This window comes from Pinus tabuliformis, chromosome 5_2, assembly GCF_031772625.1.
Source record: "Pinus tabuliformis cultivar Carrire ecotype Pingquan chromosome 5_2, CPIR1, whole genome shotgun sequence".
Lineage (NCBI taxonomy): Eukaryota > Viridiplantae > Streptophyta > Pinopsida > Pinales > Pinaceae > Pinus > Pinus tabuliformis.
In genome coordinates this window covers 284,633,480-284,659,192 of record NC_142306.1, presented here as the reverse complement: position 1 = coordinate 284,659,192, position 25,713 = coordinate 284,633,480, and the positions used below count along the sequence as shown (strand labels likewise).

At 32.2% G+C, this 25,713-nt stretch overlaps 1 pseudogene; it reads right to left on the bottom strand.

Moving 5' to 3' along the window:
* The window catches only part of LOC149158640 (chaperonin CPN60-2, mitochondrial-like), a 234,535-nt pseudogene extending 209,514 nt beyond the window's left edge, over window positions 1-25,021 (bottom strand).
* Between the last annotated feature and the right edge of the window lie 692 nt (window positions 25,022-25,713).

The following is a 25,713-nucleotide window of genomic DNA, read 5'->3' as shown; positions in this document are numbered from 1 at the left end:
TCCTCATGGCATAAATAAAACATGGTAATTAAAGTGTACATGCTAAACAAAATGTAACATTTAATCATAATTTAGTTAATCAATGAGATTAAATACTAGGAAATTCTACCATATCCCACTTCGAATAACACAATCATAAATATTCTCTTCTCATTAAAAGCACTTTTTTCCTCATTCTTTAGTTGTATTTGTAGCGCCTTCCTATTCACTATCTTGGTATACCACCAAACTTCAACATTCCAACATATGCCTACATTAGTAATCAAGAATATATATTATAGCAATTATCAACAAACACTTACCTCATGCACAAGATTTCTCAATTCAATGATGTAAGAATCTATTAATATATATGTATGTATTTCTTATTTAATACTTATCTCTATGGATATGCATCTATCCCATATAATATCTTCCATAGGAAATAATTAATTTCATTCTCCTTTCTAACTCACTCGCAAGATTCTAGCCATCATCACACATGAAATTTTTTTTTTCTTCCTCCTTGATACACTCACCGTATATGATTAGATGTCCCCTCTCCACTAAACAATCCCTTAGGTGATCCATATTGTCATATATTTATCGTGTAAGGAGAGCACTAACTTACTACTAGACATCCACTAGTAGTATATAATGTGTGGCAATCACAGGGTCCCTTTGTCGTAACAATGACCTTTCTTTGAGGGTTTTCATCTTCAATAGCCATCATCTATCATGTATCATACACATACAATTACCATATATATATATATATATATATATATATATATATATATATATATATATATAGATTCATAACAATACAACTTATAGGTTCCAAGTATAATTCATAAAGAATATCATAATTTAGAAGTATGAGAGTCCTTCTCATAGTGTTTGGCTCTTGTACGTTGTAGCAAATAACCTTTCTTACATAATTACACTCATTTTGATATTTGAAACCATTATACCTACAACCTAAACTTTTCAATTAACAAAATAAAAGTGAGTACCTATGCATAAAATCATTTCTTTCAATATTTGCTACCATACATGAGGTGTTCTCAGAATAATATTAAGAAACTAATAATTCAATCATTTTTCATTGTTAATCATACTCAATGAAATGGAACTATGATTCAATGTTCATGGGTTACTTAACATACCTACCATTACAAGATCAAACTAAATATTTATTACAATAAAACAATATGCCAATACTCATGATCACATCTACTCAATCTATCATTGTTGCTTGATATCAAAATACTATATTTATATACCATGCATTCCACCATCATAAATTGGAAGGTGTAGCCAACACCTTAGCACATCATCTAGTCACCTCCCATCTATACCTTAGGAATACTACAAGGAACTTACCTTCTCTACTCTATATTACCTTAAGAACCCTCTCCTCTATAGGTGCTCCTCACTATTTGCAAGAAGGTTAAAGTGTACAACTCTAATATAAGCGGGAAGACAATTAGACACTTGTGCAGTACTATTTCCTTCCATATCCATCAACAATATGGTCTCACACATTATCTCAATTGGCATTCACTTTCATGTGTTATAAAAATTCATAACATTATTATGTTACCCATTCACTGATTGTGATGTGACTCAATCATGAGATATTAATTCATGGTTGAATCAAAACGATTATAACAATATTTCCATACGAAAATCATCTTCCTTTATTATATCCCACCTAGATATCATTATTATACATGCATTCCATCATAAAAAATAAATGAATAGATAAAGTATGCCTAAATAAATCCATACTTGTATCATTTCAAGTCATATATATTGGCATGATTAATTTTCATACTTGGATAGTTTCCTTCAACATTCCTAACATTACTTGATTAGTTTATGTCTCGTGGATACTGAAATGATCCCTTAATCAACCTGTTCACAAGAATCATATAACCTTTATCCTTTTCTATCATAGGCCACTTCATCATCAACATTTTCAGCCATTGTTGATATTTTTTTTTAATAAATTGTGTCAATATTTGAAATGCCCAATATTTGAGTGGACACTCCACCCATCATCAAGGAAAAAGAAAGAAATAAAATATGAAGTGAGTTTAGTAATGAAAAGAGAATATAAAGGTAACGGAAAGGAGTTAAACATGAAAGAAGAAAATGTGTTCCAAGGAATCAAAAATATCTTTAAATCATATAATGAATAATGTTGAGATTATGAGAAATTTGAGCCATAAAAGATAAACTATTTTCTTTATATATTTTATTATTTAGGGAATGTTTTTCTTTTTCTTTCACTTTGTGTTTCCCAAAAGAAACTTAGCCTTTTAGAATATACTATGTTACAAGCTTCCATTTTCCCTAATTTTCAAGAATAAGTATTTATGATAGTTATTTCACCCTCCCCATTCTATGTAAAAAATGTTTTTTCTTTCATTCGCTCATATTTCATGGTATTGAGATTAATTTTGAGAAAATGACCCGCATTTTTTGGAACAAATGGTCATAAAAGAATAATTCATTTTTATTCAAAAATTCAAGTCTCTTATTTTCATTCTTATTTAAAGATTGAAGAGTGCTCTTGCCATCTTCCAAGCTTGTATTTGTTTAGTCATAATCGTATACGAGGGTTGTTCACAAAGTGTAGAATTTGAATTAAGAAGTCAAGATTGAGAATAGTGGTACAGGGTTGTTCGTAAAGTAGAGAAATTTGAATTAATAAGTCAAAAATCAATATACAATCGTACAAGCATGTCTTTGTTTTAATGGATTTTTAGTATATATAATTATTACTTTTCTGATATATACTTGTCATTTTCAAATATTATTTAGATAATAGATTTTTAGAATTTTCAATCCCATTAAAATAATTGATGTTTCATTCTTTCTTTTCAACTTCTACCCATCGTTAAGTCAACATCTGTGAAAAATTCAAAAATCTATATTCCAAAGAAGTAATCCCTTATGTTCCAAAATCAGTAAAACCCCAATTCCATCATTTACTTTGTTAATTACCCTTTATCTTCAATGTACACTCTATGTAAATTATGTTTCTATGAAGAAATGATAAATTAGTTGTTACTATTTGAATACCAAGGTGCTAACATTTTGATAAACTCTACAAGAAGACCATTTGCTGGAAGCCACCCTATTAAAAATCAGATTTCATTAAAATTGTTTAAATTCTGTCAATTACATTTCTACTAGGAATTTATAAAGTAGTTGTTGGTATTATTGAAATAGTAATGTGTTGGCCATATGAGAACTTTAGCTAGAACACAATTGAATGGATGTCTGACGACATCTTATTAAAAAAAACTAACCAAATATATTTAAAATATATGTATTATCTAAACAAGCACTGTCATCCAAACGTTCAAGATTGAAACGAAAAAGGTTATATTAAAATGAGAATTTTAATAAAATGAATAATAAATTTGAAACTATTTACTTCAAATAAGTTTCATTAGCGAGATGAAGATGGAGGAGATATTTTGAGCGATTTTATATGCATAGATACAGTGTAATTTCTATTTACTAGGTAACCATAGACATCAATAATCGTTGACATCCTATTCATATATATGATAGCCATGAAGAGGAGAGATATTTAACATTTTGAAGACATTAAAAAATTACATGTGATATATATATATATATATATATATATATATATATATATATATATATATATATATATATATATATATATATATATATATATATATATATATATATATATATATATGAGGGATTAAATCTATTGTGTTCAAATTTTTTAGTCAAGTTTTACAATGTAAGTATATGGAGAGAGCATACATGACTAATTATTTTAATGTTGATAATAATAAAATATTTGTAGGAGGAGTAATTAAAAGTAAAAATGTTCCAGCTTCTCAAGTAATTGTTTAAGACACTGAACTCATTTTTTACATTCAAAAATATACCTTAAACAATGAAAAATTACACTCGGTGTGTGTGTGTGTGTGTGTGTGTGTGTGTGTGTGTGTGTGTGTGTGTATTACAAATCTATTAGGTTTCCAATTCTATTGTGTGCAAATATTTCAATGTAAAACAGGTTTTCCTTGGAGCTACAAGATTGCCTTGTTCCCCTGAAAAATCCTATATACTCTCTCCCTAATATTTAAAGCCAATCTAAACGAACACAAACATGTACATGTACACTGATTTGATCACGTGTGCACAAATTTTTTGTTAGATCCAAGTACTGCAATTAAGTTTCGAATTAAAAAGTTGATCCTTATATCCCGCAAATGAAAACATACATGCAAACAAAAAATATCACCATGACAACTCTTAATAATAGTTTGAGACATTATACATATGGATTTTTATCTAAAATGATCAAGAAGCACTTGAAGAAAGCAAAATTTTCATGGATAGCCTGGCTTTCAAAACCCTGTGGTATAGAGGAATTATGTGTTTTGGAATTTTCCCTTACACAATTATATTTGATATCTAAATTTTTATTACATTAATTTTAATCAAAACAATTATTTAAAATGGTCTGTATCTATTTTACCTCTAGTTTGGTGCATAAGAAATGAGTTCTTATTTTAATTAAAAAAAATATGAGGTAAATGAGTATGATTAAGTAGACGAGGAAAAAGATATACCTCTAGTTTCATGCACAACATTAGAAAAGAAAGGATATGTTCCATCCACAGTTTGTTATTCCCTAATGCTATCCTATAACCATAATATAGATTCACATAGTATGTTCATCATAAGATATAATGTTATGGACGTTTACTGGCACACTCACATCCAAAAATAAATAGAGGTAATGATACTTAGTAAAAATGTTGTACGATCATATAAAATTCCATTTACAAGAATTACATTGGCACACATATAACATTGCTTTCCCATTATCAAGAAATAGTAAATCTATAGCAATATTCAAAATTCAACATTCAAATACTAAAATACTCGATCAAAGTGTATTGCATTAATCAGTTGAATAAACGAACTAAAGGAAAAATTTATCTATTTGAAAGTTGAAGGGAAACACTAACTTAGGTAGATAAATGTTCCACTGAACCATACACTCTATTGCGCTTATTCTTTTTATACTAGGCCACCCCAATTGAGGCTATGATACCACAAAGGAAAATTAGAACATTTTTATGGAAATCATTCTATCTTAGGACAAAAAATTACCTGTCCCATTTTCTCACCACTAATTTTTTTCTTATAAAAACACAACTATTTTGTTGACACATTACTTTCCTTAGATAGAAAAAATAGAATACCTTCCTATCCACTCAATATTCCCTCAAAAGTCTTTGAGCTCTCCCTCTATGTGTGCATAGAGGTTCTAGATACTATAAATTAACTCCAACAACATTTACTTACTTCTTGACCCTTTTCGAGTTTTAAAGGCTTCCTTGCTTGGTCATTCAACCCACACTATGTTTTCCTCATATTCTATCCATGGATTCTCCATCACATAGCTTGATATCCTTCCTAGATACCTTTCCAACTCAATTTGTGAGTCTCTCTATGTTCTCCCTCTCTAGAATTCTCTTCTTTTCCAACGAATTAGCTTCTAACCATTTGAATCTCTTCCTTATATATTTTCATAATATATACATATTTCTATACTTCTCATCAAATGAATTCAAAATGGTCTTTATCATTCCTTGATCAGCCTCCTAGTATTAATGAATACCTCTAAAACTACTTTCATGGATGTTAGCATCAACTAAGAGAGAATTAATTTACCTCTCACTCTATTTCTTTCTCTCTTATAACCTACTTTTCTTCCATATGATTTTCATTGTTTATTGTGTCTAGCCCCATGAATCTCTCTTCAATATTATTTTCATGAGTTGATAATGGTCATACACCATTCATGTGAATGTGAAATGGCCTCCACCATTTGCATTAGAACCAAAATTAATTATGTCATTTAGGTCATCATTGTATTGTACTATGTTTCTTGTCTTATTCCAATAATGACCAATAACGAATCATTCCTTCTTCCCTACAACTATTCACATACATGCCTATAAGACTAAATGAATCATTGCCTCTCTATAGTCAATTTCCTACATTCAATCAACCACATCAACCACATGTGTGAGGGGTATAATGATGAATGAATGAATCAAAAAATCACCTCGTCCTTAACACCACATGAGACTTCATTTTCCCCCTTATTATGGGGACATGATTTTTTTCAAACAAAATGTGAGAAAATCTAGGTTTTACCACTCCTGTCATAATTCCCATGATGAAGGTACTTATCGCCTTGATTTCGTAATTATGGAAGGTGTACATCTCCACAACTACCACATGCATTCCATGACTGGTAGTTAAGGTTTCTAGTTTCTTAGTAAGGAACACGAGGATGAAGGAAACAAGGTAAAGTTTGTAAAAATGGAAAACTAAGGATTATTCAGCATGTAGAACCCCCTACTACTGTCTCACCTTTCCAATCTCCTGCTATCATAACCCCTTTTTTATGTGCTCCTATCTTAGGTAGCTCTATTATTTTATTAAATTCAAGGAATATAATACTTACATTATTCAATTTCCCATAACATTTCTTCCTCATGGTGTAAAAAAAACATGGTAATTAAAATATACATGCTAAACAAAATTGAACATTTAATCATAATTTAGTTAATCAATGAGATTAAATACTAGGAAATTCTATCATATCCCCCTTCGAATAACACAATCATAAATATTCTCTTCTCATTAAAAACACTTTTTTTCCTCATTCTTCAGTTCTATTTGAAGCGCCTTCCTATTCTCTATCTTGGTATACCACCAAACTTCAACATTCCAACATATGCCTACATTAGTAATCATGTAAGAATACATATTATAGCAATTATCAAGAAACACTTACCTCATGCACAAGATTTCCCAATTCCATGATGTAAGAATCTATTCAAATATATGTATGTATTTCTTATTTAATACTTATCTCTATGGGTATGCATCTATCCCATATAATGTCTTCCATAAGAAATAATTAATTTCATTCTCCTTTCTAACTCACCCACAATATTCTAGCCACCATCCCACATGAATTTTTAAGTTTCCTCCTCCTTAGTACACTCATTGTCTAGGATTAGATGTCCCCTTCTCCACTAAACAATCCCTTAGGTGATCCATATTGTCATATATTTATCATGTAAGGAGAGCACTAACTTACTACTAGACATCGACTAGTAGCATATAATGTGTGGCAATCACAAGGTCCCTTTGTCCTAACAATGACCTTTCTTTGAGGGTTTTCATATTCAATAGCCATCATATATCATGTATCATACACATAAAATTACCATATATATATTCATAATAATACAACTTATAAATTCCAAGTATAATTCATAAATAATATCATAATTCAGAAGTATGAGAATCCTTCTCATAGTGTTTGGCTCTTGTGTGTTTTAGTAATTAACCTTTCTTACACAATTACACTCATTTTGATATTTGAGACCATTATACCTAGAACCTAAGCTTTTTAATTAACCAAATAAAAGTGAGTATATATGAATAAAATCCTTTCTTTCAATATTTGCTACCATCCATGAGGTGTTCTTAGAATAATATTAAGAAACTAATAATTCAATAATTTTTCATTGTTAATCATACTCAATGAAATGGATCTATGATTCAATGTTCATGGGTTACTTAACATACCTACCATTACAATATGAAACTAAATATTTATTCCAATAAACCAATATGCCAATACTCATTATCACATCTACTCAATCTATCTTTGTTGCTTGATATCAAAATACTATATTGATATACCATGTATTCCACCATCATCTGTTGGAAGGTGTAGCCAACACCTCAACACATCATCTAGTCACCTCCCATCTATACCTTAGTAATATGACAAGGAACTTCCCTTCTCTACTCTTTATTACCTTAAAAACCCTCTCCTCGATAGGTGCTCCTCACTATTTGCAAGAAGGTTAAAGTCTACAACTCTAATATAAGCAAGAAGACAACTGGACTCTTTTGTAGTACCATTTCCTTCCATATCCATCAGCAATATGGTCTCACATATTAGCTCAATTGGCATTCACTTTCATGTGTTATAAAAATTCATAACATTATTATGTTACCCATTCACTGATTGTGATGTGACTCAATCATGAGATATTAATTCATGGTTGAATCAAAAGGATTATAACAATATTTCCATACAAAAATATTTTTCCTTCAGTATATCCCTCCTAGATATCATTATTATACATTCATTCCATCATAAAAAAGATTAATGAATAAATAAAGTATGCCTAAATAAATCCTCACTTGTATCATTTCAAGTCATATATGTTCACATGGTTAATTTTCATACTTTAATAGTTTCTTTCAGTGCTCCTGGCGTTACTTGATTAGTTGATGTCTCATGCAAACTGAAATGATCCCTTAATCAACCTGTTCACAAGAATCCTATAATCGTTATCCTTTTCATAAGGTTTTCCATCATAGGCCACTTCATCATCAACATTTTCAACCATTGTTGATATTTTTTTTTAATAAATTGTGTGTCAATATTTAAAATGCCCGATATTTGAGTGGACACTCCACCCATCATCAAGGAAAAGGGAAGAAATAAAATATGAAGTGAGTTTAGTAATGAAAATATAATATAAAGGTAATGGAAAGGAGTTAAGCACGAAAGAAGAAAATGTGTTCCAAGGAATCAAAAATATCTTTAAATCATATAAAGAATAATGTTGACATTACGTGTTGGGTCCCTATAATACTAGTGATTACCCCATTACTATTGTAGTTATACCCCTTATTTATATTGTTGTGCCCCTATTACCCCCATATTGTTATTTCTGTGCCCCATAGAATCCCTCTATTGTTATTTTTGTGGCTTTATATTATTATTGTTAGGTCGGCTGGATTATATTGTGACTCCTTAGACTCCTATATATAGAAAGGAGGTTTGTCATTTGTATCATCCAAGAATTGTTCATTTATGTAATGTAAAGGAGGTTGCCCCCTCGAAGAGGCTGAATTCTAAGGCGTGGATCTTCTTTTCTATCTTTTCTTGAGCTGGTTTCATAACATTTGGTATCAGAGCTTTGGATTCTAGGGTTTCGCTGCTCCAAACAGGTCATCGTGGCATTTTCGCTATAACGTTTTTTCTGTGACGTTTCAGAAGTCACAAAAAAAACCCATTTGAGAAGAATTGGCGCTGAACCTTGGGTCCGAATTTCAGAGCTTTTTGCGTGATATTTTCGGAGATATGATCTGAGGAAGTTGGTCTTTTTGCAGACTCCTGAATTACATTCAAAACAGGTGACCTGGGGAAAATCGTCATAACTTTCTCTCTGAGGATCGGATTGAAATTTCGTAAAAGGTACAGAAAGAGGACGGACTGTAGTTTTGTGTATGTGTGTTTCAGATTCAAAGGTTGAAACAGTGACTCGTGGCACGTCGTACAAGTTCGCTCTACTGAACCAGTCTAAAAGCAAGTCACTGTGGGAGATTTCACATAACTCTTCCTTGGAGAATCCAATTTGGCTCAGACTTGTGGCATTGGAAAGAGGACACAGAAGGCTACTACAGGTAGCAATTTCAGAACTGGATGATCCGAAATTACAGAGATACATCAGATTCAATATCAGGCTTCTATAAAGTGAAAAAAGGTGTGTAGTTTTTTTTTAAATTTTTATGTAAGCTTGGTTTAACGGAATTCAAAGGGCATAGTAAAGCATTATTATCGGTAACTGATGCCCCGAGGAAAGAAAATGCAAACACCTAGTAAGGAACCTGAAAGCTCTAGCATGACTCATGAAGAAGAGGAAGAAATGCTACATGATATATCAAAATTACAAGAACAAGTGCAACAAATGTCACGCTCACAAAAGCTAACAGAAGCTAAGATAAGTGGCGTGGAATCTAAGATAAATGGCGTGGAATCTAAGATAAAGGGCATGGAAGCTAAGATGGAGGATTCGATGGTAAATTTGAAGATAGATTTGAAGACAGACATGGAAGAATTGAAGAAGTTGCTACAAGAAAGGGTCACTAATGGTGAAAAGGTAGTAAAGGAAACTCATGATGAGAACAAAAGAAATGTTAATCATGATTCCATAGACTCTAATGTTGGATCGAAGACTCACCATATTCCAAAAATCGATATGAGGAAGTTTGATGGCAAGGATCCCGCCACATGGATATTACAGATGGAGCAATTCTTCGATCTCAATAATGTGCAAAACACACAAAAGGTACGTATGGCAACTTTATATTTGGAACCAAATCAGTTTGTATGGTATCAATGGCTTTGTTCTCGTAAACAATTTATCACTTGGGCAATTTTTACGGAAGAATTGATAGCACATTATGAGGATACAAAAAGCAACACTTTTTTTAGCCAATTGATAAGTCTCAAACAAAAGGGTTCAATAATGGAGCACATTGAGGAGTTCCAAAAATTGAACATAAGGGTAAAAGATATTCCAGAGGAGCATAGGATTGATGTGTTCATAGGGTCTTTAAAGGATAATATCCAACATGATGTGCGCCTTTGGGAACCTGATTCATTAGAGAAGGCATTCAGGTTAGCAAGAAAAATGGAAAGCAAAATTATGGCAACTAGGAAGCATACCATTCACAACTATAAAGACGGAAGTGTTGTTGCCCATAGTCTTCCACAACCTACAAGGTTGACACCACAACAATTGGAAGAAAAAAGAGCAAAAGGGCTTTGTTACAATTGTGATAGCAAATACACAAAAGGTCATAAGTGTGCTGAGAAGAAATTATTCTACATAGATTGTGAAGAGGAAGAAGAAAAGGAGCAAGAAAGGTCAAAAGAAGAGGATATATTCCAGGAACAAAGCCTAGATGAAGAACAAATAAATCCGACCATATCTTGTAATGCATTGGCGGGAATTACCACTCCTCAAACCATCAAGATAGAAGGACAAATCAAGAAGAAAAAGGTAATAGTGTTGATTGATTCAGGAAGCACCCACAATTTTATTCATTGTAGGGTAGCAAAAGAATTGAATTGCTTCCTATATCCAGCACCAGAGTGTCAAGTGATGATTGCAAATGGAGGAACAATAAATTGCTCTGGAAAGTGCCATAATATCAAGCTATCCATGGGAGAATATGTATTGACTAGCCCAATGCTTTCCATTCCAATGGGAGGTGCTGATGTTGTACTAGGAGTCCAATGGCTACAATCCTTGGGTACAATAGCTTTTAATTTTCAAGAACTTTTCATCAAATTTTCTTCGGAAGGAAAGGAAGTTGAATTAAGGGGTATTGCAGGGAAACCAGGAAAGATAATCAGCTCTAATGGTATGACAAAGCTTCTAAAAAAGGAGCAAAGAGGTGTAATTGCACAATTATGTTCGCTAGATGTTTCCACATTGGAATCATCTATTTCTCCAGATCTCCAAAAAGTCTTGGACAATCATTCCAAGGTATTTGAGACTCCCAAAGGTCTCCCACCTATGCGTGATCATGATCATGCTATTCATCTGATTCCAGGAAGTGTTCCTCCAAACATCAGGCCGTACAGATATCCCTATGTCCAAAAAAGTGAAATTGAACGTATGGTTGCAGAAATGCTAGAGGCTGGTATAATTCAACCGAGTCAAAGTTCTTTCTCAGCTCCAGTAGTATTGGTGCACAAGAAGGATGGATCATGGCGCATGTGTCCAGATTATAGGGAGCTCAACAAGCTCACTATTAAAGATAAGTTCCCCATTCCTGTCATTGATGAATTACTGGATGAATTGCATGGATCAATTTACTTCACCAAGTTGGATCTTCGTTCGGGATATCATCAAATCAGAATGAAGATTGAAGACATTCCGAAAACGGCATTTAGAACTCATGAGGGTCATTATGAATTTTTGGTCATGCCTTTTGGCCTTACCAATGCACCTTCAACATTTCAAGGTTTGATGAATTCAATTTTCAAACCATTCCTTAGAAAATTTGTGTTAGTATTTTTTGATGATATACTAATCTACAGCAAGTCTTGGAAGGATCATGTTGAACATGTTGACAGGGTGCTACAACTATTGGAGGAGAAACAATTATATGCAAAAAGATCCAAATGTTTCTTTGGAGTCCAGGAGGTGGAATATTTGGGTCATATTGTATCTCATGAAGGAGTTAAGGTAGACCCTAGCAAAATTAAAGCCATTAAGGAATGGAAAATCCCCACATCCATAAAGCATCTGCGAGGATTTCTTGGGTTGACAGGGTATTATCGCAAGTTTGTTAAGAATTATGGGAGAATAGCAGCACCTCTAACAACATTATTGAAGAAAGATTCATTTTCATGGACTCCGGAAGCAACAAAGGCCTTTGAACATCTTAAAGAGGCAATGTGCCAAGCACCGGTCTTAGCTACACCGGACTTCACAAAAACCTTTATTGTGGAATGTGATGCTTCAGGAAATGGAATTGGTGCTGTTCTAATGCAAGATGAAAGACCCATTGCTTTTGAAAGTCGTCCAATCAAGGGAAAGTTTTTAAGCAAAGCTATTTATGAGAAGGAAATGTTGGCAATACTCCATGCACTTAAGAAATGGCGACCCTACCTAATGGGAAGACACTTCAAGGTAAAAACGGATCATGATAGCCTTAAATACTTTTTAGAACAAAGATTATCCTCTGAAGAGCAACAAAAGTGGGTCACAAAGATGTTGGGTTATGACTTTGAAATCATCTACAAAAAAGGGAAGCAAAATGTGGTGGCAGATGCACTCTCAAGAAAGGATGAGGATGTGGAAGCATTGTTGTGTGCCATTTCTATTATCCAACCAGATTGGATAAACGAAGCAAGGGAGGAATGGAAGAATGACGAAGAAGTGTGGGCACTTATTCGAAAGCTACAACAAGATTCCAGTACTTCTGATACATTTAGCTGGAAAAATGATTCGTTATGGTACAAAGATCGCTTATACCTCTGTAAGAATTCCCAGCTAAAACAAAAGATTCTTATGGAATTGCACACTTCTCCCTTAGGAGGGCACTCAGGATTTTTAAAAACTTACCACAGGGTTAAGAAGGAATTTTTTTGGGATGGCCTTAAATCAGATATTCAAAAGTTTGTGGCGGAATGTTTGGTTTGCCAACAAAATAAAGTTGAAACAATTAAGACACCGGGTCTATTACAACCTTTATCCATTCCAAGCCAACGTTGGGAGGAGGTTTCAATGGATTTTATCACAGGTTTACCCAAGTCTGAGGGAAAGAGTGTCATCATGGTGGTAGTTGACAGACTTACCAAGTATGCACACTTTTGTGCATTATCACATCCATTTAAAGCCAGTACAGTTTCTACTGCATTTATGGAAACAGTTCAAAAGCTACATGGAAACCCAAAGATTATTGTAAGTGACAGAGATCCCATTTTCACTGGAAATTTTTGGACAGAATTATTTTCTTGTCTTGGTACTCAGTTAGCTCATAGCTCATCTTATCATCCTCAATCTGATGGGCAAACTGAGATAGTAAACAAATGTTTGGAAGGATATCTTCGTTGCTTTGTATCTGATAAACAGACACAATGGGTCAAATGGTTGCCTCTGGCTGAATGGTGGTATAACACTTCCTTCCATACAGCAACAAAAATGACCCCATTTATGGCACTTTATGGGTATCAACCACCATCCATCACATCATATTTAAGAGAAAATTCTAAGGTTCAGGCAGTGGAACATCACATCGAACATCAACAACAAGTCCTCCAACTCTTAAAGGATAACCTCGTGTTGGCACAAAATAGAATGAAACAACAGGCAGATCAACATCGCAGTGAAAGAAGTTTTGATGTAGGTGATTGGGTATTCCTACGGCTACAACCATATAAGCAAATGTCCCTAAAGCAAGCTAAGAAGGATAATAAATTATCACCAAAGTATTATGGTCCGTACAAGGTGTTGCAAAAGATTGGTACTATGGCATACAAATTGGAGCTTCCTGCAGCTTCTCGATTGCACCCAGTTTTCCATGTTTCATGTTTAAAGAAGGTTATAGGTGACAAGCTCCCAATTCAAACAATATTGCCAGAACTTGACGAGGAAGGAAAAATTATATTGGAACCGGAAGCAGTCACAGAAACAAGAACTCGACAGCTACGAAATCGATCAATTTCAGAGTATCTTATCAAGTGGAAGAACTTATCCGCTGAAGATTCCACATGGGAGGATGAGAATTTTATGCAGAAGTATCCAGAACTACTCAAGCGTTGAGGACAACACTTTTTTGAAGGAGAGGGGCATGTTGGGTCCCTATAATACTAGTGATTACCCCATTACTATTGTAGTTATACCCCTTATTTATATTGTTGTGCCCCTATTACCCCCATATTGTTATTTCTGTGCCCCATAGAATCCCTCTATTGTTATTTTTGTGGCTTTATATTATTATTGTTAGGTCGGCTGGATTATATTGTGACTCCTTAGACTCCTATATATAGAAAGGAGGTTTTGTCATTTGTATCATCGAAGAATTGTTCATTTATGTAACGTAAAGGAGGTTGCCCCCTCGAAGAGGCTGAATTCTAAGGCGTGGATCTTTCTTTTCTATCTTTTCTTGAGTTGGTTTCATAACATTACGAGAAATTTGAGCCATAAAAGATAAATTATTTTCTTTATATATTTGATTATTTAAGGAATGTTCTTTTTTCCCTTTCACTTTGTGTTGTCACAAAAGAAACTTCACCTTTTAGAATATACTATGTTCATTTTATATTTTATTTAAAAATACTTATTATTTGTTGAGAAAGGAAAATGAGATCTGCTTAGTCAATTGAAGAGAAAAATCCTCTATTGACTAGGATCCTATGTGTTCATCATAGGAGTCCTATTATCATGACACTAGCAATCATCTAATGCAATTATACTTTTATTCCAATACAAAAAAACATCACATGTTATTAGATGAGAACGATAGATTGCTTAGTGCAATACCATTCTTGAAGTGAAAAATCCTTTGAAGATGATTGTTTTGTGACATATTTTTCGAAGTAATGAACATGTAGATACTTTTGTTTATATTTGACTTATATTTTTTAACTCACTAATTGTAGTATTTTAATGATTTTGTATTATTACCTTTATTCTTTTTTCATCGTGTAGGAAATTAATTTTCAATATATATTTATCTCCCATTCAGTTTCATTTTTCATTTTGTGTGATTTTAAATAATTGTAACTTACCAATTCAACATTATTATAGTTTTCAACTATAGAATAAAGTGCAACAACTACTACAATAGTTATGATCTAAAAATTAGGTGAAAAACCTACATATGATGAGGAAGTACCATATTTTAAAGTTGTTGGTTTATTTGAACTCAAGGAATTGGAGAAGTATCTGCCTTTTAGAAAAGTGATGTATGAGAAAACAAAATAATTTGATGTAAATATTCATGATTTTGATATAGCTATTCATAGACTTTATTTTCATGTGAAGCCTATAGAATATGAATTACATTAAATATGATTGACTTATCTAGATACATCAAGAACAAGTTTGAGCAAAATAATTCCTTTAGTTCAGCATCACATGCCTTTGGGGTTTCCTTTCGAACTAGTTTCCCCATGGGACGTGATAAGACATTTGTGCTAAAACATGATAAAAATATGCAAAAAAATTGCGATAGTGTATAATAAGAACCTAGAGCAACATTACTCATAATTTTTCTTTTCAAAATCATGGAAAATTAGTATATTATAATTTAACTAAATAATTTTAATATTATTATATATATATTTATACATTATCAAGGAATCACCAATATTTTACAATGTTTTCTATTTTTTAGAACATTAACCAAGAATTTGCAATACCATATAACCTAGTGAAAAATTCGCCAAGATTTAACAAAATTGTATAATTCTGTGAAAGATTCACAGAAAAAATATATTTGTATATTATATCAATGAAAAAAAATCCTATACAGTTTTCTATATACCATGCGGATTCACCCATTTATTATATATATAAATTGGGGCGCTCTTTTAAATTTTTCCCTGCTACAATGTGGTTGTTGGCAATATGCTTTTGTTTGTGCTAGAAGTAAATCTACCATGTGTTAGATTTCTTTTATCTAGAAATGTTGTAATGTGTTTCTGTTTGTGCTAGAAGGAAATATAGCATACATTAGATTTATTTCACCCTTCTATGAGTTTATGATAATGTGGTTGTATATCAGTTATAAGGAAATCTAGTGTGCACTAGATTTCTTTCGCATTGGAATGTTGTTATTCACAATTCAATTGTTTGCGCTACAAGGAAATCTAGTATGCATCATATTTCCTTCACCTTACAATGATGCTATTGGAAATGTGCTTGTGATTGTGCTAAAAGGAAATCTAGCATGTGCTGGATTTCTTTTTCCCTAGGATGTTGTTGGAAATATGTTTGGCTTCATGCTATAACAAAATCTAGTATGCGCTAGATTCCTTAACCCTACAATGTTATGTCTTTGTGTACGTGCTAGAAGGAAATCTACCACACATAGGAGTTATTTTGCCTTGAAATGGAGTTTTTGACAATATGCTTGTTTGTGCTAGAAGTAAATCTAATATCTGGTATGTTTCTTTCACCCTACAATATTGTTATGTGCTTATGTTTGCGAGAGAAGGTAATATAGCATGTGTTATATTTCATTCACCTTGCAATGTTGTTATTGGTGACATGTTTGTATTTGAGTTATAAGTAAAAATAGCATGTTAGATCTAATTCACCTAGCAAGATTGTTATTGGAGATATGCTTATGTTTGTGATAGAAGAAAATATAGCATGAGATAGATTTATTTTACCCTACAATATTGATGTAGGAAATGTGTTTGTGTATGGTGGAAGGAATTCTAGGGCACACTAAATTTATTTTACAATGCAATATTGGTGTTAGCAACGTTCTTATGTTTGTACTAGAATAAAATCTAGCATGCAATAGATTTATTTCACAGTGCAATATTGTTGTTGGAAACATTATTGTATTTGTGATAGAATGAAATATAAATGCAACATGGAGTGAACGTGAGTGAGGGCTCCATATTCCAAACAAAACATGGGCATAAGGTGCATGGAAATGTTATAAATAAATTATGCATAGTGGTTAAAATTGAGAAGGTGTTAAAACATGATGCTCCTCTACCACATCCAATAGAATTTGAGCATACATTGGGGAGTACATTGGAATCTTATGAGATTTGGACAGAATCAAATTTGGAACCTCACTGCCATGATCATGCCATAAATACTCCCCAAGATCGGGTTAGATTCATATGTACAAATGTTTCTCTTACAAATGAATGCATGGTAACAAGCGTGTGCATTTCCAAATGAATGCTAGTTAATGTCCATGAGGATGACATTATTGAGGGTGAAATGGAATTTGGTTTTTTTTTGGAAGAGATATATGGAAATTGTGAAATATGCCAAATTGAGGATAATTCTATACACTATTTGGTTAGATTTCCAATAAATAATTTGGTGGACAACAAATGTTTGATATTAAGGGTCGAGGAAAAGTTCAAGGAGCCACTGAAGGAAATGGTGATATGGGATGTTATAGAGGAAAAAAAATCACTTAAAGTTTTTTTATAGAAACTCAATTGGTATCTTTGTAATGAAAATTATAGAAACTCAATTGATATGCATGTAACAAGGCCATATAAAAGGGGTAAACGAGTTATGGATATAAAATAATTTGCAAAATGTCAAACAAAAATAGATGAAGAGAAAGAAATTTGACTTTTGGAAGAAGATGTATGTTGTAAGAAATATTGTCTTCAAAATGTGGATAGGAAGGCCATTGCAGGTGCTAGAAAGGGTATGAGACAAATAAATACAAATGGTATGAGGGAATTCGTCTTGAATTCACTCATGTTGAACACAGTCATGTCAAAGAGCCATGGTCATGGCCTACCACCTATTTCTATAAATGTAAAGGACATCATATTTAATGGGAATATTATTTGTAAGAAAGCATGGTATAAGATACATAAGATTCCTCAAAGCACAGTCTATAGCTACCAACATCATTTTCAACATGGACAGATCAAAGCTATTCATGGTAAAACCAACACATGCAAAGCATGAGCACACACAGTGGTATCCATAGAAATATTGCACATAATTGTAATCGATAATTGATATTTTTCACCAAAACCAAACATGTCAAGTGGAAGTAGATGGAACATTTGTTCCTTTAAGATTGCTTCCTTCGACTTACACAAAAAATGTTTTGTTAAAATAGATCAATGAGGCTCTTCAAAAGCTCAATTACCCATCAATATCAAAGACAACAATGAGCAAGATCTTGAATACTAAGTTTCGAGATGTGGATATTTTAAAGAACAGCAACTTCAATATATGGAGTGAATGTATTATGTTAAAAGAAAAGATGAAGTCAGAGACTACAAAAGAGCTAGAAGAAAAGGCACGAGGTAGGCTAAACAAACACAACAACATTTTTATGTGTGGAATATGTTTCTAATATACCCATAGAATTATGTCAAAGTGGTTTCCAAATGAGTATTTGAGAATTATCCATGATAAAATGGATTAAAAAAAGACTTCAATCCCAAGGCTATGTGTCACATCAAAATCTATTGTAGGAACAAATTTAGGTTTTTCATTGATAAGTATGCTAACACATGGACATAAGACATGAGGTTTTGATCATTTATCTCTACCACTTGTACATATGCAATCAAAATTTACTATTACATCCTTTGCAAAGTGCTTAAGGGACCTTGAAGACCCACAAATTTATATTTCTGGTGATCTACTTTATGAGAGTGGAATTTCAAGAAACCCACTTACAAATGCATTACTTGACACCTCTATTTACTTAAAATGTCAAGTGTACAAGGATGATTTTATATCTCATGGAAGATCAAAAAGTAAAAATGTTGATTTTAAACCTCTTCCTCCATATTTATTGTTACAGTTGGACAATGTAGCAAGTGATAATAAGAATCACTATCTTTTCATGTTTTTATCACTTTTAACTACACTTGGTGTCTTCATCACTATTGAGGTTGGGTTCTTTCATTTTGGGCAGACATATGAAGACATAGATGGAACCTACGGAAGAAAGTCTTCCAACCTGAAAAGTAAAGATATATATTATTTACCTAAAATGATTGATACATATCTCTTAATTGAAGAAAATCGAGTGTTTCCACCTACACTTATTGACGAGGTCTATGACTCCAAAAATTTTGTTAATGGATACATCAAGGAGGTAAAAAGTGCTCTAGTTGGACATCTTAATTTCCAATACTTCCGATTTCTAGTACTCAATGATCTTCCAGTACTAAGGCACAAAGAATCCATTAGAGATGTTGAGTGGTCAGAACTAGTTGAGTTTTGGAATATAGATGATGAAGGTCGACCTATAATTCCCATAGGGAAGCCATATTTGATGCCTATTTAAAAATAACTAAAGGAAGGGATAACATCATACATAAAAATTTCAAAAGACACTATTAGGAATGAAGATTCACTAATTGTTACAAAGGAGGATAAAAATAAAGTAGATTATTGGGAAAGAGTTATTGATATATTAGATGGAATCTATAATGATCGTAGAATAATAGATGCAAGTGGTTCATCGTCTAAGGATTTTTGGCCCAAGACAAGGCACATTGTTGACGTTGATTGTAATTCACTCCATGTAATCTCAATTATTATGGATGGACATTTTGATAATACGATAGATGAACCAATATATGTTGGACCCAAATGCAACAAGACAAATCCAAAATTCAATCCAATGATTAATGTTGTGAAAGGAAAGATGCTTTTAGTTAGATTAGGAAATGAGGATGTAGGAGAGATGATTTGGATAGAAAAATCCATCTCAGATATTTAGGGATAATGAAAGTGAGAATCTTAATGTAAAGTTTGATTGGGGGAATCCTATGTCAAGGAAATACAATGGAAAATTTTTAGAGCAATATTGGTGTTGACGGGCTGGAATTCTCCGCCAACAACAAGGGACTTTTAGCTTGGGACTTATTTTTGGGACATATTGTTTTGACAACACTTGTGTTTTTCTAATAAATACAAGGATTAATAGTTATTTTCCACTATTGGATTAGATGAATATTTTATGTTATGATGCCATGGATATTAGTTTCTTGATGGATCAAATGTTTGTGAGAGATCTTTGATGCGTGGTCTCCTCATGTGCCTTCCTAGGCTATGAATATTTTTTTGTAACACATGGATCATATATGATATGCTAACTTTATGCTTGTATTGACGAATTGTTTCATTAATATTGGCATGATCTTATCATTGACTATTCATTTGCTAAAACTTTTAGATGCTTAGTTACTGTGAACTATTTCATAGTTGTTAAGCACATTCTTTACATAGGCATGATCCTATTTGAAGTCTTTATAACAATTCCTTTATGTGAGACTCATGTTATGAACATTTGTCAGTTATTTCCTTGTGTTTGTTGAAATCCATACATTCAACTGAGTCAGTACCCCACTTATGTCTGAAGCAAGCTCAAATTAGCTGAACGACAATCAGGCCTACATACCAAACAGGATCCCTAAAGTAAATGATGCAGAATCTAGTTGGGATTCTACACTAGGGAGATTCCCTTGCTATTAGCGGATAATTCTAACCCATAAACAATTGGGTATGAAATATTCATGACACAGAAGACCTATTCCAATTAATACCATAGTGTGGGAATGGATGCAAAAGAAATAACATTGCAAGAAGACCAAGATAAATGAATATGGTGTAGAAGTCATTCTTGATCTACTTGAGAGAATATCTTAATATTAGGTTTATATCATTCATGAATGTAATTTTATTTTTGAAAGGATCCATTAATATACATTCAAATGCACTTTTCAATATTTGTTGTATATCAAATATTGTCTTCATATTATTTTTGGAGGAGTTTCATATTATGTAGTATTTCAATGTAATCATGTGTTAATACAAATTGCGTGACATTTCCATAAAATATTTAAGTTTTCAAAGCTTTATTTTACCAACATGACTTCTCATCATATCAAATATGCATAATCAAATTCAATAATGCACTTAAAAACATCTTATAAACCTGGTTTATTAAAGAAATAGTGGTGTAGCTAATTACTATTCTATTTAATATAAACCATTTAAACACTTAATGAATAAATGCTAGGCACTTGTAATAATTTTTGAAGTTATTTTTCCCTAATATTCCTTATTATAATTGATATAAATAAAATTTTCTCTTTTGTTGCACTCTAATTTATAGAAAAAATATTTTGATCATTGAACAACACAACTAGGCTTATAAAATATTTCCTCTTATAGATTTTGAATTGGTGCCAACATTGTACTAGTATAATAAATATGTACTCAATATAGGAAAGGTAGTTAGTGTCAATTTAAAATGGTCAATAATAGTAAGAAACACAATATTAATATATTGTTAAAGAACTTTATAAGTAAGATTTTTTTTACAAAACCTATTATTGATGAGTCAAATTTAATACATAAATATAAATATTAATGATAATATAAATAATGTAAGGAATCATAGTTTTGGATCAATGTTAATATGTTATTTTCAATATAATATCCTTAAACACTAAAGGAATAAAAACTAAACATTTGTAATAAATAGTTTAGTCAATTTTCTATCTTTCCTGTTGTATTTGAAAATAATCAAATTGTACTACTTTGTGAATACTCTAATTCATGACTGATTTTGATCATTAAAATGATTACTACCTGAGCCAAGAGGCTCATTCTACAACCTAGTATGAGGGGATGTGTAACTTTGTGTGGCATTTGTGCCCCTTTAAAATACAAATTATGTTCTAAATAGAAAAATAATATCCATTATAATTAAATATATATATATATGTGTGTGTGTGTGTGTGTGTGTGTGTGTGTGTTGTAAAGCAATTGGAAGTAAATAAAAAATGTGTGAATTGGATGTTTAAATCTTATACTTTTCAAAAATATTTCAACTAGAGATCCAAATAAACTATTTGAAGATCTATGTTAACTAATGTATGTCGATATCAACTTCATATATATATATATATATAAGAAAAGTAAGTTTTTATGGTTAAAATTTTTATTTGGTCTTAAATATGCTCTATTTAGCATTCAAAAATACAATTTAAACAATGAAAAATAACACATTGTATTTTTCGCTCGAAAAATATTTGCACCTGAAGAAATTTGATCCCTCTAGGCTCATCTTACATCCATACATAAGATGGATCTATTTTGGTATATATTGGACACATTACTATGAAAATTTGTCATTAAATAACTTTATACTTAATATATATCTTGCATATTAATCTATTATTCATTAAGTAAGCCTCAATCAACTTAGCTTTTAACACAAAAGTACAAATAATAAATAAAAATAAATTATGCTACTACTCCCATTCAACATTTAATTTGATCCTAAAAAACTATTTTTTCCCATCAACTCTAAAATGGTGCAAACTTCCTACAATAGTATGTAACAATTATGGTGATAATGATCATTATCATCCAATAAGATCAAATATGGTATATAAGAAGCCAAAAATATATTACTCGAAATTCTTTACAATTTTATTATTATGCTAAAAAAGCATTAAAATAATAGTATCAAGATCATCATAATTTTGTTTAGTTAAAATATCAAGAAGGTTGGTAGCATCAAAAAAATTTTGAAATTTAAATCCAATATGAGTATAAACTATATGATCTAATAGGGTTTTTAATCTTCAACCATATTACTAGTGTTCCAAAGGTGATAGACTTTTAAAGTGTGCCAACCTTGTCTTAGTAATAATCGTAACTTAACACATACATGAGATTTACTATATCGGATTATAATTAAATGTGTTAATAATAGTAACATACACAATATTATTTTCATAAAATAACCTTAACAAACTTAGCTTTTAATACAAGCCATAAAAATATTAAAAGAGATAATTTAAGGAATCCAAGATTAATATGTGAAAGACTTGCTTTTGCAAATTTATATAAATTTGTTTTATATAGTTTATCATGATAATTTTTGCACAAAAAATGTTGAAGATATACATTTAAATTAGTGAACTAAGTGATTTTATAATTCCTCATTTTCAAAAAACTTAATCTAGTTAAAGTTCTAAATTATAGATACATTGACTACTTCCAAATTTAATGAAATATGTGTTACTAGCATAATCATGATCAAAACATAATTACCAATGTTCATAAGGTTAGGGTTAAGAGAACTTCCTTCATTCATGAAACACATGCACAACATTGATAACAACAGTTCCCAACGTAGGCAAGGAATATGATACCTGAAGTCCATTTACTTTACCTTCCTATTACATTTCCCATGATCGTCTTGTCACTATCAATTTACCCCAATGGACCCAACTAGCTGAACAGACTATCATATTCTTTCCCTCAATCGCCCCTTATTCATGTATTGGGATTCATCTGAGACTTATATTACTTTTTGGGTTTCACTAAGCTCTCCCAAGCTCCACTATCTTCTTCTTTCCCCAACAAATTCCCAAGACCCTCAAAACATAAAAGGAAATAAATAAAAGACAAGATAAAGAAAACATGGAAAATTAAACAACAATACAATACCATAAACCAATTAGCATAGCGATGCACCAATGATAATCAAAACAAAAAATCAAGCAGGAAAAAATTGTAAAACACCGAAAGCACAATAATTTCAACAAGAACCATGACTCAATCCCCATGGTATTTGAGTGCTTCCAAGGATTCATGAGTGAAATTTTAGCATGAGCCTTCCTCAAGATCTATGACAATCACGTTTTCCATGAACGCACAATTATTTTGCATTAATAAATATAACAATATACTAGTTACCTTTCCCTTCTATACCAAAGACACTGCCTTGCAATTGAACACCTCCACATATCATCTCTCAAGAGCTTATGATTCCCTTGGCTAATTGAGCTATAATTGGAAATCAACTATCATGCCTAAATATGACCAACCATAGTCCATGTAGCTTCCTGGACCCCAAAGTGCTTCTATGTACTTTAACTTGCTCTATTGCTTGATCCTAGAGCATAAGCTTATTCTGTTACAGGATGCACTAAGACTCTACCTGGAGTTGTCCCTTTGGTTCCACCTTCCATGTCGATTATAGATGTCTGATGATTTGCATGCCTATTATCCACTGTTTCATAGATCCAAGGAATTCTATGACCTACATCTCCAACGGTCTATGCCTCCTCATCATTGTATATATGAGGCTTTTCACACTTCTGCTATGCCACTCTAATACAAAGGGAAATCCTTTGTGTGATGATCTCCACCATAGGTTCAACGCCATAATGGTTCTCTGCGATTTCATTTATTTTACTGCTCCACAAGTTGAGACCCATGTCCTTTCTCAACTGCATTGGACTTCTTAGGAGGTGAAACATTTTCCATATCACCTGCATGCCGAGATATTTCTCTCTTATTAAGCCATTTCCCTTTAGTCTTCACATTACCCTTCTACTCATGCTTGAACTCAAGATCTCACTTTGATTGTTCATAGAAATGTTGTATCTTCCTTCAATGACTGAGACTCATCAAACTCAATCTGATCTTTGAATGATAATGGGAATTTTTTGATGAACCTTTGGATCTTTTCTTTCTCATCGCATGCTCATAGAATTCGTTGGCCATTCCATCATGATATATCTCAGATAGGAAATTCTTCCTAAAGACTCTATTAAACTCATCCCATGCATCCATGTGTCGGTATCTTCTAACTTAGTCAACTCACCATCAAAAGTAGGAGGCTTGTATTTCTTGAAATATTCTGGAAAATACTCTCTCCTCCTATGATGCTGATGGTGAATGTGATGATGTATCCTAGAAGTAGAACAAGAATAAAATCAATGACGTCTAAAACTCCTCGCAGGTGTATCCAAGAGTCTGCTACTCTTCACTGTATCATAATTGTCCATATTGTACCTTTTCTGAGACTTTCTTCCATCTACACCATCATTGTTTCTTCCTGTTGTCCCCATGACTGATCCTTAGCTATTCGAGCTTCTACAAATTTGAAAGGCACTAGATGATGACTACATTAACCTCAAATTGCTTCTCTTGAGCTTTCACAAACCTTTCCTATGCCTCAAACAATAACGCATTATATGCCTTGCAACTTACGGTCTCTACCTTCAAGCTTCTCAATGTACCTACTAGATAAGAGTGTCTCCCTCTCCCAGCTGCTCAAATAATCTCTCCCTTCCCACCAATGTATCTTATGGCCTGTACAGAGAGTTGTATGAATTCTAATCAACTATTTCTCTCTTCATCCCTAGTCTTCTATGTTCTGTAAACATACCATGTTAGGTAAACCAAATATAATACATGATCAAAATCATACCTCAATGTATCTCAAGGGAGGCTATTACATCTACACAATTCATTCCATATTAGCACGATACATAATAATATCAAGAACTTAATTGTCATAATGACAACAATCAACATGCATATGACCAGAATTCATATACCAACAAATTAATTATCATGCGTGAATAACGATGAATGTGGATATGACCGCAATGTATAAAAACAATTAACCATCATGTGTGCATGCTAAACCTATAAACATGCATGTCAATCCACATTTACCTTGAGGTTGAGTTCTACAACCTCACTCAGATTCAACTCTATAACACCACACCCCACATTTACCTGCTTTTATAAGATT